Source organism: Bos indicus, chromosome 9, assembly GCF_029378745.1.
Source record: "Bos indicus isolate NIAB-ARS_2022 breed Sahiwal x Tharparkar chromosome 9, NIAB-ARS_B.indTharparkar_mat_pri_1.0, whole genome shotgun sequence".
Classification (NCBI taxonomy): Eukaryota; Metazoa; Chordata; class Mammalia; order Artiodactyla; family Bovidae; genus Bos; species Bos indicus.
The window spans coordinates 51455426-51470330 of record NC_091768.1 but is presented as its reverse complement, the minus strand read 5'-3'; the positions used below and the strand labels follow the sequence as shown (position 1 = coordinate 51470330).

At 40.1% G+C, this 14905-nt stretch overlaps 1 long non-coding RNA gene across 1 annotated transcript; it reads right to left on the bottom strand.

Annotated features, from left to right (window-relative positions):
* Positions 1-1503: 1503 nt before the first annotated feature.
* LOC109563635 (uncharacterized) lies at positions 1504-14432 on the bottom strand. The gene is made up of 3 exons (XR_002181365.2): positions 14318-14432; positions 12995-13071; positions 1504-1834 (listed from the first exon to the last, which is right to left on the bottom strand). It is a non-coding gene; the product is annotated as an uncharacterized lncRNA (long non-coding RNA).
* Between the last annotated feature and the right edge of the window lie 473 nt (positions 14433-14905).

Genomic DNA, 14905 nt, shown 5'->3' with positions numbered 1-14905 from the left:
AGCCAGGTTCTCTAAAGCCATACAACCATCATTTAGCATTTTTAAAGTCAGATCTGAAAATCAGGCACCCCAATATCAACATTTGAACATTGTGTTTCCAGACTTGACATAAATCTTCCACAGCCATGCTCAGCAGTGAGCTAAGTCTTGGACTGCCTTTCTGGCAAGGAGAGAGCATCTCTGGGACAGCTCAACCCTACCCGAATTTTGCTTTATGCAGAGACAGATCCTCATTTGAAAGCACCTTGTGAGCCAGAGGGTGTGTGCCTTGGCCCTTGCTGAAATGTGCATTTCCGTATAGAGAGACAAAGGAGCTGGTTTTTACTCCCAAGCCCTTTGCTACTTAAATAAAGTTATTGGCTGCCTAATGAATGTTAGCTGCAGTACTCCCTGTGGTCAGCGGGGCTCTTGTTTAATGAATTGCTTAATGTGCTTGATTACTGTTACAATGTTGAATGAGGAAAAGGCAAGAGAGATTTGAAAGATTCACTGGAGGATATGATGAAAATGAATTGGATCAATACGAACTTTTTGCTCATCTCTGAATGGCACGTTAGGGGCTGTATTGTTAGAGTTGGGGGCTAATGCAATTTTGTGGCTTGTTGTCTTTTTATAATTCACAAATATAAATCTCCTTCGACAGTGAGTTTTAGGGCTGGCCTTCCCAGAGTTATAAATGATCCCCAGACTCCAGCCCCGGTTACTTACACGGACAGATAAATTAATTAGGAAAACTTTTATGCCAATTACTTTATGCCCTTGGCTTTCATATGTTTCTGAAGAGCAGCAGCTAATTAAAGATATGATTCATAATTACTGGTCGATCGAGTAGTTGAGTAATGGAATCAGGAACTGTTCCAAAGAAAATTATCCATCACATCATTACTAATTGTTACATAATACATAAGGACGTAGAATTCAAATAAAAAATTACTCATTTTGAAAGGTTCATTCAATTTTTTTTAATTTAACAATTATAAACATGAAATGAGTTCTTGAGATCCTGAATAATGTAGTAACCTGGGTGGGGGTTGCTTTTTTAAGTAAATACTTCTACTAAATGAGTGCAAAACCAAGAGTACATGTAACTTCAAGGTTTACTAATCAATGAGTTCTTTCCCTTTCCTATGAAAAGTTCAAACTAAAGATAATAGTCAAAATGCATTGTCCTTTCTTTCAGCCCCATCCTTAGCATCTGCTGAAACCCAGTGGATCCAGGTGCGAAGAGCTCTGAAGGACCACCCATTGGCAGATATTGAACCAGGAAAGTTTCCTGGCTCAGAAAATCTCAGACTATTAATACTTGGAGAATGCCAAAATCTCCCTAAAGGAGACAGTTTTCAGCAGTCGTGTATATCCCAGATCTGTCCTAGCTCAGAGAAATTATGGGTCTTTGTTTGCAGGGAACACAGAACCAGAAAGGTGGGGATAATCTCACAGAACTTTGTCAAAAGGAGTGAGGGGAGGTCCTCAGGGGTGGACTATAGCTTAGATGGTGGAACACAGGCCTCACATCTGTGAGCACTCACCAGCAAGCAGCTCCCGAGGGTACAAATTCACCTTCCACACACTGAGTGGCTGCCTCCGCAAATCCCTCTCTCCTCCAACCTCTCTGGATTTCCCAGCCTTCCTCCCTCTTCCATTCTAATCCCTGACTCCAGCACCAGTGACAGTCACCAGTGGCATGTTTAGTGACTGAGCAGAACTGGACAAGAGCAGGTTAGGGATTAATACATCGAGGCTTCTCTCACCTAGTGCTCAGTCAACTGAAGAATCCCTTGTCTGAGTCCCATCTTCTCACCTGAAGTCTCTCTTAGATCTTCTGATTAAATACCTAAGGGACAAGAAAAGATGGTCCATGCTCTCATCCAGTAGGGAAAACTTTCTTGCCAGGCCTTGCACCATGAGTTGTTGACTTAAAAAGAATGCACAATGTGAGAGGTGCAAGTTAAGTTTTATTGGGGGCAAAATGAGGACTGCAGCCCGGGAGACAGTACCTCAGATAGTTCTGAGAAACTGTTCCAGAAATGTTGGGGGGGTGGCGAAGTTTAATATATATGTGATTTTGGTGAAAGGGGAGTTCATGCAATCAAGTGCGTATCTTTTTTAAAATTTACTTATTTTTGATTGGAGGATAATTGTGTTATAATATTGTGTTGGTTTCTGCCTTATATCAACATGAATCAGTCATAGGCATGTGTGCATGTGCATGCGAAGTCACTTCCGTCGTGTCCAACTCTTTGTGTCCCTATGGACCATAGCCCATCAGGCTCTTCTGTCCATGGGATTCTCCAGACAAGAATACTGGAGTGGGTTGCCATGCCCTCCTCCGGGGGATCTCTCTGACCCAGGTACTGAACTGCATCTCTTAAGTCTCCAACATTGGCAGGTGGGTTCTCTACAGCTAGCACCACCTGGGAAGCCCCAGCCATAGGTATACATATGCACTTACCTTTGTTAGTATTCTGCTAGTCACCAGGAGCTGTTGTTACCACGAAGGGATTAAGTGCTTTTCTAGATAATGAGGAGATGCAAGAATTGGGCTCATAATATCAGCTCCTGAAAATATCTAACTATCTGTAGAACACCTGTTCTGCCAGTTTTCCAGAGCACAGAGTGCCTCACTCCTGATCTCCACTCTGAACTCCTTTCAGGGATTGTTGAAGGTCAGCAGCTGCAGCAGCACATGATTTAATCCTTGTAGAGGTAGATCGCAAGTGCTCATGACAAGTGACAGTTTGTACTTGCAGAGGGACCCGGAGAGAAAGGTAAGAGGTAAAGTCATCAACCCCAAGTCCCTCCCAGTCTCCCACAGCAGCAGTGTGAAAGGTACATGGATAAGGGACCTCCAGGATTCAGAAGAACATGAGGCAGACAGAGTTCTTGGCTGAAAAGGACATCAGATATGACGAGTGCACGGATGAGACAGAATTAAATAAGTTGGAAGAGCCTTCTCTATATTAATAAAAGATTCTTTAAAAAAGGATAATTTTCGTTTTCATTTAAATGGTGGACTAACAGGCACCATAGTGTGGAGGCAGGTCATGAACTACGTGCACGGAGAGTCATAGATGTCTTACAATGGGGGCAGCCTGGGGAAGGGGAGCAGATAAATGCAGATTGAAAGGAGTGAGCAGAAGGCAAGACCCCCATGGGAAAGGATGAACAGCCAGAAGCATTCATAGCCCAAGTGAGGTTTGTTTGCAGGAGTCCCCTCCAACCAGCCCAAAGCTAGTGGTGTATTGATCCAGGTGAGAGGCAAGGAAGGTGACCTTGGCCTGGGCTCACAGAGAGGGAAGAGGGTACAGACAGGAATGTGAGTAAATACTCACTGTGGGAAGACTGGTATGTATTCTCTTTCTATGGAGAGGCAAGTGCAAATAGCATTCAATCTTTAATTAGAAGAATAGTTCATGTTTTTCTTCAGGGAGGGTCCCATTTGTATGACAAGTAGGTAAGGGTTCTTCAGTAGCTGGAGGCACAAACCTCAGGCCATTTAACTAAAATCTCCTCCAGGGAGCAGGGGGCAAGACTACTGAGAAAGCAATTACTGAATCCCGAGGGCTGCTGTTTTCCTCTTGAAGAGAGGCAGCCCTCTTGTTTAGAGACGGGAGATTTGACCAAGCAGCTTCAGTGTGTCTTTGTGTCTTTGTGTCAATTTCAAAGCATCACGCCTTGGCAAGAGCAGCCAGAATCAAGTGCAAAAGAAAACAGAAAAAAAGATTTCAGACACACCACCTGCTGAGCTTTCCCAATTTAACAAACTTATGTGAGGTCTGGAGAGAGCAAATGAGTGCTTTTTGGATATCATATCAGGCCTTTATTCACTTGGCAGCAGTTTCCAAAAGCTGTTCTAGTCCTACCTAATATTACCCCCCAAAGAAACTGAGGGGCACCTGCATGGCCCATTAAGGCAAAGGTAATCAAATCCATCCAGATACTGGTACAGTTTTTGAGAAACGGGACTATGAAATTGGTGTCTTCTGCTCCTGTACAATACCTCACGGGCTGTTGGTTTGGAAAACACAGTTTCACAAACATTAATAACAGTTTCCTTAAGTTTTAACGCAGGATCCAAAACACAAGGGTGCCCACCTCCAGACCATCAAGATATTTTAACTAAAGATAAAGTAAGTCTAACTAAAATCAGGTGCAATCCTCTTAAATCGGAGTCCTACGAGCTGGAAGGAAGGAACCTCAAAAAGTCCCTTGACCTGGCACGTTCACCTCTTCCCTCCATCTTCCTACCTGATGAAAGCGTGGACAATTAAGACAGATGGAAATGGAGCCCATAGACAGACATCATTAGTATTCCCTCTCCTCTCCTCTGTGTAAATGAGGAAAGTTGCTCCCAGATTGTGCTCTCTGAAGGAACAGATCCCCAGCTCACCAGTGATGCGCATTAAATAGTGCACATGTGCGTGGCTCAACGCTGAGTAGGAAGGGGCAATCTGTTGCCAGAATTCATGCCCAGGACTCTCTCGGTTCCCACCTCCCGAGACCTCCAGTCTCCCTCCCAGCTCAGATCAAACCCGCATGGGGAGCTGGTGCTCAACAGAAGCAGGGAAGAGAAACAGGTTATAGTCTGGGCGGAAAGAGGAGGAAATCCAGAGTGTTAAGACAAGTTCCTGTGCCCTAGGCACAGTGAGGCCAAACAAACGGAAATCTCAGAGTTTGGAGCAGAGAAAGGTTTATTGTAAGGCCATGAGAGGAGACCTGAAAAAGCCTGAGTTCCCTGAAGTGTTTTGGGAAAATACCTTGAAAAGCCAGGTTGGGGAGGCGGGGCGGATGGGGGGCGGGACGGATGGGGGGCGGGGCCGGGGGGGTGGCCACAGGGTCTGTGATACAGCTTGTGCACAACTCTCAGACTGGCTGATGGTAGGTGGTAGGATGGTGTCACAGGGGTTAACATTATCAGTCCTTAGGCTCCAGGAGGCTTGGGGCTGTGTGCCCATGGTCCTCAGGTAGCCAGCATCTTCCTTTTGTTGAAGGGGAGGTTTGGGTTTTTTGTTGTTTTTTACGTTTGCAAAGCAGTGCAGAAATGTGCATCATATGTTAATATATAGGTACTTGGGAGAAGAGCTAAAGCAGAGGATATGGGGGAAGGCCTGTCCGGGGTCCTGCTTGATTACAGGAGTGTCGAAAGCATGGACTGGGTTTCTCCACCTTACCAGTGAATCAAGCTATTCATCCTCTTTCAAGCTGTTGATCTTTGACCTTTGACCCAGACCAGCTACCAAGTACAAGTTTAATATTCATCTCTCTGGCAGTTTCAAATCCTGTGCAAGAAGGAAATCACTGTAATATTTTCATATTTTCATGACTGTTTTCAGGACAGTCTCTTCAAGAAAAATTAAGATTGTGCTTAGTCACTTAGTCCTGTCTGATTCTTTGTGACCCGTGGACTTTAGCCTGCCAGGCTCCGTCCATGGGATTTTTCAGGCGAGAACACTGGAGTGGGTTGCTATTTCCTCCTCCAGGGAATGTTCCTGACCCAGGGATCGAACCCTCATCTCCTGTGTCTCCTGCATTGCAGGCAGATTCTTTACCTTCTGAGCTATCAGGGAAGCCCATGTTAAGATTAAACTTAGCAAAATCTTGTTCTATTTTTTTTAATTACATTTTTTTTAATTGGCATTCTCTTTTGATGGGCACTGAACATTCAAAGAGTATTTCTAAGGCTCCTGATGGTGGCTACTCTGCCAGAAGTATAATTTTACATGATTCTGTGCCAAGGAGGTAAATCACAGGGAAGTCAGCTTGACAATGTCAGAACCAGTGTCATTCAGTTCTGGACATTGAGGCATGTCACCAAGGGCCTGGCCACAGAGCTGAAAGGCAGAAACTGTGGTTTTGTCCTTCCCTGCACTCATCCTACTCTGTGGTCTAAAGACAGTTAATTCACCCTTTCTATTATTGTATGTTCAACAGCAAAAGATTTTCCAGTATTTATTGGAATTACTGTTTAGCACACTCTTCTTTAAATACTTTTCTGACTCAGAACGTCTTGTGTAGATGGTTATTTTGAGCCAGACTCTCCCAATGTGGAAATTCCTTAGGACTGCATTAGGCTCTTTGGAGGAATGAACTAACTCTTTCAGACCTGTAGTGTAGCATCAAATAACTCCTTTGTACAGTAAAGAAATGCCTTATAAAAGTTGATTAGTTTTGACTAATAGGTAGAAGAGTTATTTTTTCCTCTGAAAAAAAAAAAAATAAATAAACCACTGAACCTTGCAAGACCCCTGATCTTAGCTGAAAGTCAGTCTGGGGCATGGTCACAAAAGTAGGAGAGAGCTGCAAAGAATTAAGGGAGCTTCAGTACATGGAAGCTGGTACCTGCCTGACTCTGAATTCTCTAAATTAATTTTGGATTCTCTGAATCCTTTCCACTTTAATTACGGAGGTGAGGTATATGATATTGAAGGGAATTTTTTTTTCCTTTTGATGTCACTTTTCAGCAGTAAATTGTTCATCATTCAATGCTTCCTTTTTAAAGTGCCAGCCTTTATAGAATCTCAAACTTGGCTGAGAAGAAAAGCTCAGCGTTCACAGGACTTTGGAAAGTCTCCTTTTTACAGGCCCTGAGAGTGTTCTATCAGAGAATACAGTCAGTCTTTAAATATCATCTCTATGTTGACAACTTCCAAATATGTATCTGCAGTAGAGACTTCTCCCCTGAACTTCAAACTCATGTGTGCAACAGTGTATTCAACAACTTCTCTTAGATTCCCATGAATATTCCACATTTAAGATCTAATTAAACTAAATTTCTGATCTTATCCCTTTCCAATCTGTTTTGCCTACCACTTCACCCATCTCAGTAAGTAGAAAATCTAACCATCTAATGAGTTCAAAATGCTGGAGCCGCCTTTGGCTTGTCTCACACTGTATATCCAATCAACAGTAGACCCTTTTGGCTCAACACTTCAATATATATCAGAAATCCAACCACTTCTCTACCTCCACCAGTGTCACCACCAGTGGAGGTGATTACACCATTATTTCTCACTTCTTCATCACAAGGACCTTCTAACAAATCTGCCTCATTGCCCTCATCTCCCAAAAGTCTAGTTTCTCAACACAGCAGCCAGAAAGATCCTATTAAACCTTAAGTCATATATTCCTCCTGCAGTAAATCTTCCAATGGCTTTCTAGTCTCTCAGAGAAAAGGTCAAAATTCTCACAATGCCTACAAGGCACAAAAACCCACTACCCGAGCTCTCTATTGGTCACATATCTCCTCACCATCCTTCCTGCTTGTCTTCATTTTTCCTTTCTTTCTATACACGTGGTCCCTCAGAGCCTTTGCTCAAGGACTGTACTCTCTACTTGGAATTTTCTTCCTCATAATATCCACATGGCTTCCTCACCTCTTCAAAGTCTTTGCTCAAATAGCATCATCTCAGTGAAACCTACCTAAACTGAAGCTCCCAGCTCCACACTGCCCCAATCATCCTTATTCTGTTGTATTTATTTTCCCTCCCCCAATAAGATAAATACTTTTCACCTCCCACAATATTATAAATGCTTCTTTATTATGTTTATTAGCTCTTACCTTATCCTACGACTAGAAAGTGAGTTTTCTTAGGGACAGAAGTCCCTAGATTGTGTCTATATTTTCACTGACATAACCACAAAACCCAGAACCATGCCTAGCACGTGGTAGTTTCTCCATATATATTTGATGAATAAAGAAATGCCTTTTTCTTTTGAAGTACTTTGCTTAGCAATGAAAATATTGATGCCTGATTTCTCTGTGAAATACCAATTGCCACAGAAATTAATGAAATTAGTACAAACCTATTAACTGATAATGTTATATTAATATAACACTAAACTGTCTTCCTCGTATCTCATTTAACATTATAAACCTCCCAAGTTATGTTTTAATGGAAGAGCAGGAAGTGAGAGTTAGCTGAATAAAGAGTACAATGTTAAAATATACCTAAAATTAGAGTTTTTTTAAAAAATAAAATTATATTTGTCCTTTCTTTAGTATTTATATAAACATTAATATGGAAGAAGTATCCTGTTTAAAAAAAAAAAATCTCATTCTCAGGGATCAGTTATTTACAGCAGCTATTCTTGAGGAGCTCAGTATGAATATACCAAATAACATTTCATCATAATGGTGAAGGTTGGGCTATTAAGGAGTAGTAAATAGTAATGTGCATTTCCTTCAGAATTCTAAGCCACCTAAAAGATGGACCCTGAATATGAACAGATAGGAATTAACATTTCAGTTGAGGTTTTTTTTTGTTTGTTTTTTTAAGTGCAGAATTTATTTAGAAGAGGCAAGTCAGTGAGACTGGGCAGGTAGGAAGAGATCACTAAAGGTTTGCTTCTCTAACCTGAGGCATTTCGACATTATTTAATAAGCAATGTTAAACACTGAAGAAAATAAATTGACATTATTAGATTTGGGTGTGTAAAAAGTCACTCCTGCTACAGTATAGAGTGTACAGGGCTTTTAAATCTTTTTTTTATTATTATTATTGAAGTATTTTTTTTAAGTGTTGGTAGTTTCTGGTGTACAGCAAACTGATTCAGATATATATGTATTTTTCAGATTCTTTCCCATTATTGGTTATTATAAGATACTGAATATATTTTCCTGTGCTATACAGTAGACCCCTGTTGTTCATATACGTTAGATACAGTTTAGAGGTGTGATTCTGTTAATCTCAAACTCCTAATTTATCATTTTACCATTTTCTCTTTGGTAACAAAAAAGTTTGTTTTCTATGTCTGTGAGTTTGTTTCTGTTTTAAAAATAAGTTCATTTTTAGATTCTGCATAGAAGTGATATCACGTGGCATTTGTCTCTGACTTACTTCACTCTCTACGTCTATAATAGATAATCTCTGGGCACATCCATGTTACTGCAAATGGAACACTGCCGTTTTACTGTGGTAAAAAATGTAGTGAGAGACTCCAGCTTAACCTGTGGCTAAAATCAGATGTACTTCCACTGGCATTACTCATCCCATAATCCAGACTTTGGGATTATCCAGTGAAGAAAGAGTTTGGGTCTGCTGAGTATATCAGAACAACTAAGATGGGAAACACTGCTGAGCCCTAAGAGTAGGGGAAGGGAGGCCTGGAACTGCAGAGCTGCCCCTAGAAAGCAAGCCAGGACAGGAAGGAGGTGTGCTCATCACCTGGGGTGGGAGCAGAGCAGAAACACTCTTGCAGTGGCAGGTGGAGTCAAAGGAGACAGGAAGGAAAGGCCACACTTGCCCACGTCCTGGATCAAATAAAGGGCTCCTCCATTGTTCGCTGAAAGTTTATGAGAGAAAGAGGAAGGGTGGGAAGCCCTCTTCTCAGTAACCTGGGATCGCTGGAAAATTGTTCTACCTACAGTGAGAGGTAATAGGAAAAAAGACAACCTCATTCTGTAGAGTCTAATTTCTTATCTATTTTAAAGCAGAGGACACTGGACTGGCTACAGAAGCTTACTTAAGATCTGCTATTTCAGCTCGTGTTTTCTCCCACCCTGGCTTATACACGCATCTATACACAGCACTCCTTCAGACTTCAAGTAGCATATGTTTTCCTCACCATCTCTACCAGCGAACCAATCCCCCTGAACCATCTTTTTGCTTTTCCTGCCTGCTTCAAGAAACCTTACATTCTGGGAGTTTCAGATGAAATATCACAACATTTGTTGTCATTGTAAAAGATCATTTAATATTCCGTGGGCACATGCCATATGTTTTGAAGGAAGATGATAAGTACTGTTTTGTCACTTTTTCTTGGCAAAATGCAAAATGGAGTGAAAACAAAGACACTTTCCATACATGAAGCTTTAAGAAAATATTGGGGGAAATATTGCAAATTGAGTTACAATGTGCCACTTCTGAATTTTCTTGGTTAGAAAAGAAGTTCACAGTTATTCTCCTACCGATTTACAATAGAGAGTTGTTCACACAGAGCCTTGGCCACATGGCACTACATCTTATGGAAACATGTGTGGTCTGTTCAATGAATGAAAGAGGATCTGTTTTTCCAACTTATGATGAATTCAGCATGTAGTTATTTTCCTAAATAAAAGCCCCTACCCCCCTAGACTTACACTAAGGGGTATACTGTGACAATGTGACACATAGGCAAGGGCTCTGCCATGGGATTAAGGTTCATGCCGTAGAATTAAAGGCTTTAAAATAGCACAATTAATATCCAGGGGAATAATAAAGAGAAACACCAAGTAATATATAATCACAATATCATGCTGGATAGAAAATCAATGAGAAAACTAGGGAAGCCTTCCACAGAAGACTGTTTTCGTTGTGGCAATATTGCATGTAACCGTAAGATGTATAGAGACATTAAGATTTAAATGTTTAGTCTCTCAGTACATAAAAGTCACATAACTGAAGTTAAAGAAATCTTCATGAAACTATTTTGGAAATAAGACGTGTTATCTGTTATAAGGGCTCTAAGTGACAGTACAGCTGTATTGATCTCTAATGTTAAGGCAATAACTCATAAGTGCTGTCAATCAGAAGAGAATCACTCTTAAAGGATTAAGACCTATTTGAACTTGGTTGAGTTGTTACTCATTTCTAAAATGTCCATTTGATTAAAAATTGTATTCTTAAATAAAATTAAGCATTCAGTTCTGAGTGAATACACTTGTCCTTCTGAAACATCCTTAGGTTGCAACAACTTCAGGAAGAACAACACCCAGAAGGCATATCTTAGGCCCTGGTGGTTGATACTGAATTGCAGTTTTCCCCACAGATCGGCTTCAGAGAAATGAGACATTTTGTCTTGGCTTTTATAGCTATAAAGTGGGCTTCGATGTAAGGAAACTTCCAACTCAGTAAGAACTTGTCCAGAACTCAGAAGAGATCATTCCTTAAATTAGACTATTGACAGGACAAAAGTGGGAATGAAAGATTATTCTGAAACAAGGACGCGAGACTCGAACACTAGTTAGGCATTTGATTCCAACTGTACAGACACCAGTATGCCCTGAAGATCCACACTTTCTCCTCTGGGCAAAGCCTGTGTGGCAGGTCTTGTAGGGAATCATACTTATCATGCCAAATGTAATTTTAGAAGCATCAACCCAGTAGCTCCTTGAGATGTATTCCATCTCTCTGGGGAGTATAATTAGCCAAAAATGCGATGCCAAGGGGGAAGAAACAATAAAAAAGGAAAGTGTGTTTCAACAATACAAAAATAATCATTTGCTTTAATTTTTCCAAACACCAAATTAAAATTGGCAAATATGAAAAGATACCCAGGCATTGTAATTTTCATTTTATCTCCAGCAATTTGAGAGCCTTAATAAAGAGACTGGAAAAGGCATCCTAGCAAAATGGATTTTTTTCTACCATGTGTGTTCCACTGGCTGTCCTGGCCAGAGCTGACTTCTTACAATTTGGTTTGCCAGACATAACAGAGACAGGCACAATCACTGTGATTAGCATCATGTGAGGAATAAACAGTCTGTGGCTGAAGCAGCAGGCTCTGAATAGCTTTCTAACCTAGGTTTGACCAAGACATGCAATATATCCAGAAATTTCCTCAATTACATATGTAGTCATTTTCTCTCATACTCATCATGTCCTTTGCAGTTTCTGAACACATATGTCTAAATAATATTGACTGTAATTTTTGTGCGGTATAGGTTGGAGCATATTGTGTCTGGTTCAATGCATCTCACTGAATTTTTATAATAAGTTGGAGAGTCATGCCTATTGCTTTTTACCCCCATTAAATTTTGGAAATCAAGAAAAAAAAAAAGCATATTAGATATGTATAACATATAGCTTTAATGTATTCAACTGAAGATATTCTGAAATCCTAAGAAAACCATATTTTTGTGCTATATTTAATAGTATTTAAGGATATTCATATATATATAAGTATATATGGAATATGTAAGTAACTGTCAGTTCAACTCACTCTTTTGAGAACTGTATCAAATCTAAAGAGTGTTTTTCTACGTGCTCAAATTTGCATGTTTCTCGGTTTTTTGAGCAATCTTTTTAAACCCATGTAGTTAAAGTGCTCCTTAGGAACTACCAGCTGATCTGAAAAACGTTTATACTAGAAGCACCTGAAAAAGACACTTCAGGAAATGCACCTGTCTGCTAGCCAAATAGGGGCATCTCCATTCAGAGTCTGACGCATGTCACCCAGTTACACCCCCATTCCATTTACATTATTTGCAAAGAGTGCATGCTGATCAAAGCAGCTGTAATGACAATGCATCCTGTTTGGAGTTTTGATTTTAAGAAAAGTTCCTGACTTACTTTTTTAAAATTTGTTTTTAATTGGAGTATAATTGCTTTACAATGTTGTGTTAATTTCTGCTGTACAAAAACATGAATCAGCTATAAATATACATATATGCCCTCCCTCTTAAGCCCCCTTCTCACCCTCCCATCCCAACCCGCCAGGTCAGCACAGAGCACCAGGCTGAGCTCCCTGTGGTATACAGCCGCTTTCCACTGGGCTATGTATTTCACACTCGTAAAATATGTGTGTATATGTCAATGCTACTCTCTCAGATTGTCCCACCCTCTCCTTCCCCCTCTGTGTCCTCAAGTTCTTCCTGACTTACTTTTAAATTAGTAGAAGACTTTATGACAAAAATTGGACTTAAAAATACTGGCTAAGAAACTCATTGGGTAATGTAAACTAAATAAGTTAGCAATTCTTTTGTAAGATTTTAAAAGTAATTGATGTCATATTAAAATCAAATATTCCTCTACAGAATTAGAATAACCTGAAATAAAGAGACAAACCATAAATTACTGGGCATTCTTTTCTGAAGTATGTCTTATTCCAATTGTCTTATGGAAAAATGCACCAAAAATTTATCTTCAACTCACAAAGAGTCTTGTTTTTTTTTTTTTTTTTTTAATTGACAAGCTTGGAAAATCCATCCAGGAATATGCAATTTCCCTGTCATGCTTCACATAATTTCCAAATATCCATTGTTTGAATTAAAAGTGAAAATTTCATGAAAACTTACCATAAATGTTGAGTATATCTCAAATAGCCTTTGAAACCCCCACCACCATCTCCACCTTTAGCCAGCAAAGCTCAAACCTGTAAGTTAACATGAAGTTAGTCTGTGTGTCTGTTCATATATGTGTGTTAGTCGCTCAGTCGTGTTCAACTCTGTGTGACTCATGGACTGTAGCCTGCCAGGCTCCTCTGTCCATGGGATTTTTCAGGCGAGAATACTGGAATGGGTTGCCATTTCCTTCTCCAGGGTCCCTTAGTCTGGGGTGTTAGTAATTCAATTAAAGCCTAAAGATACAACATGATTCTTTTATCAAGTATCTTATTGTTTCTTATAAACAGGTTAATGTTTATTCCTCACATTTTGAATACATTATTAAATTAATCCTGATATGTAATAACCTACGTATGTAATACAGAATTGCTGTTGCTACCAAGGGGTCTAGTTTATCACCCAGAAGAAATTCTCAGAATTTCTCTGAATTGGTTCAGTCCAGATGAAGGTGTTTTAAACTATTCTGAGAGGAGATATCACGTAAGTTTAAAATACTAGTGTTATAATTTTAATTGAAATTATTCTTATTAGTTAGGTAAAAGACCCTGGGGAGAAAAAGTTAACTGAGTAAGCAGGGCTGCTGCTGGAGTTAAAGGGCGAAAGTCAGGAGAGTTGGCTCAAGCTCTGGATCTGTCTCCAGTGAGCTGAATTATCCTTAGTAAAATCACACAGCTTCATTTGGCCTCAATTTTCTTTCTTTTTTTTTAATGAGAGAGTTAGGTTAGAACAGGGATGTCAGCAAACGTTTTTTGTAAAGGGTCAGATAGTGTGTTTTTAGGCTTTGCAAGTCAGATATTATTTGTGACCTATTCTTTGTTTTTGTTTTTTCCTTCAAAAAATATAAAAGTTGTTCTTGGCTCACACACTATACAAAAACAGCTGGCAGGCTGGTTTTGGCCTGTGGGCCATTGTTTGCTGACCCCTAGATTAGAGGATGACTAAGAGCCTGGTGGGCTTCCGTCTATGGGGTCGCAGAGTCGGACACGACTGAAGCAACTTAGCAGCAACAGCAACAGCAACAGCAACAGCAATGTTCCTTACAGAGCTAAAATTTAATGATGCTATGCATAACCATGACTTCAAACTACCCTGCTGTAGAATTGGCCCAAATATTAATACCAGGAAATCCTGGGAACCAAAAAAAAAAGAGAGAGAGAGAGAGAGAAAGAAATGTCAGCACCATCTCAAAGATGTTTCAAACTCTCAAATCACTATGGAACTTTCAATCTAGCAAGCATTTGTCAATCCTTACATTTCAGATAATTGTACACCTACCTTGAGAAGGGGTTCTTTATTCCACATGGATGATTTCTTGTCCTGAGGGATAAATATTATTTGTACAGAAACAAAATAACAAGATGAAAGCAATCCATGTGTCAAATATAGCTTGCAAGAGCAATTCCCCAGTGTATTAACAGTACATGACATCACCGCTGGCAACATCCCAAAGCAAATGCCCCGTGTAAATTCCCGATCGTCTGTAGTAACATGGGTGGATCTCTGATCACTAATAGCTATATACACTGATCCTTGGAGCAAAAGTAAATAAAAATTCTGTATACTTATTCTAATTTTTTTAAGAACTAAAAGGAAAATTGTCATCTATGAGCGCCTGCTGTGTGTGTGCTCAGTTACTCAGTCGTGTCCAACCCTTTGCAATGCTATGGACTGTAGCCTGCCAGGCTCCTCTGTCCATGACGTGTCCATTATGTGTCAATCCCTTTAAATATATTAATGATGAAACTAACAAACATTCATAAAACTTCTCCATGAGCCAAGTTCTGGGCTAAGTCACTTCAGTTGTGTCAGACTCTTTGAGACTCCATGGACCATGGCCTGCCAGGCTCCTCTGTCCATGGGATT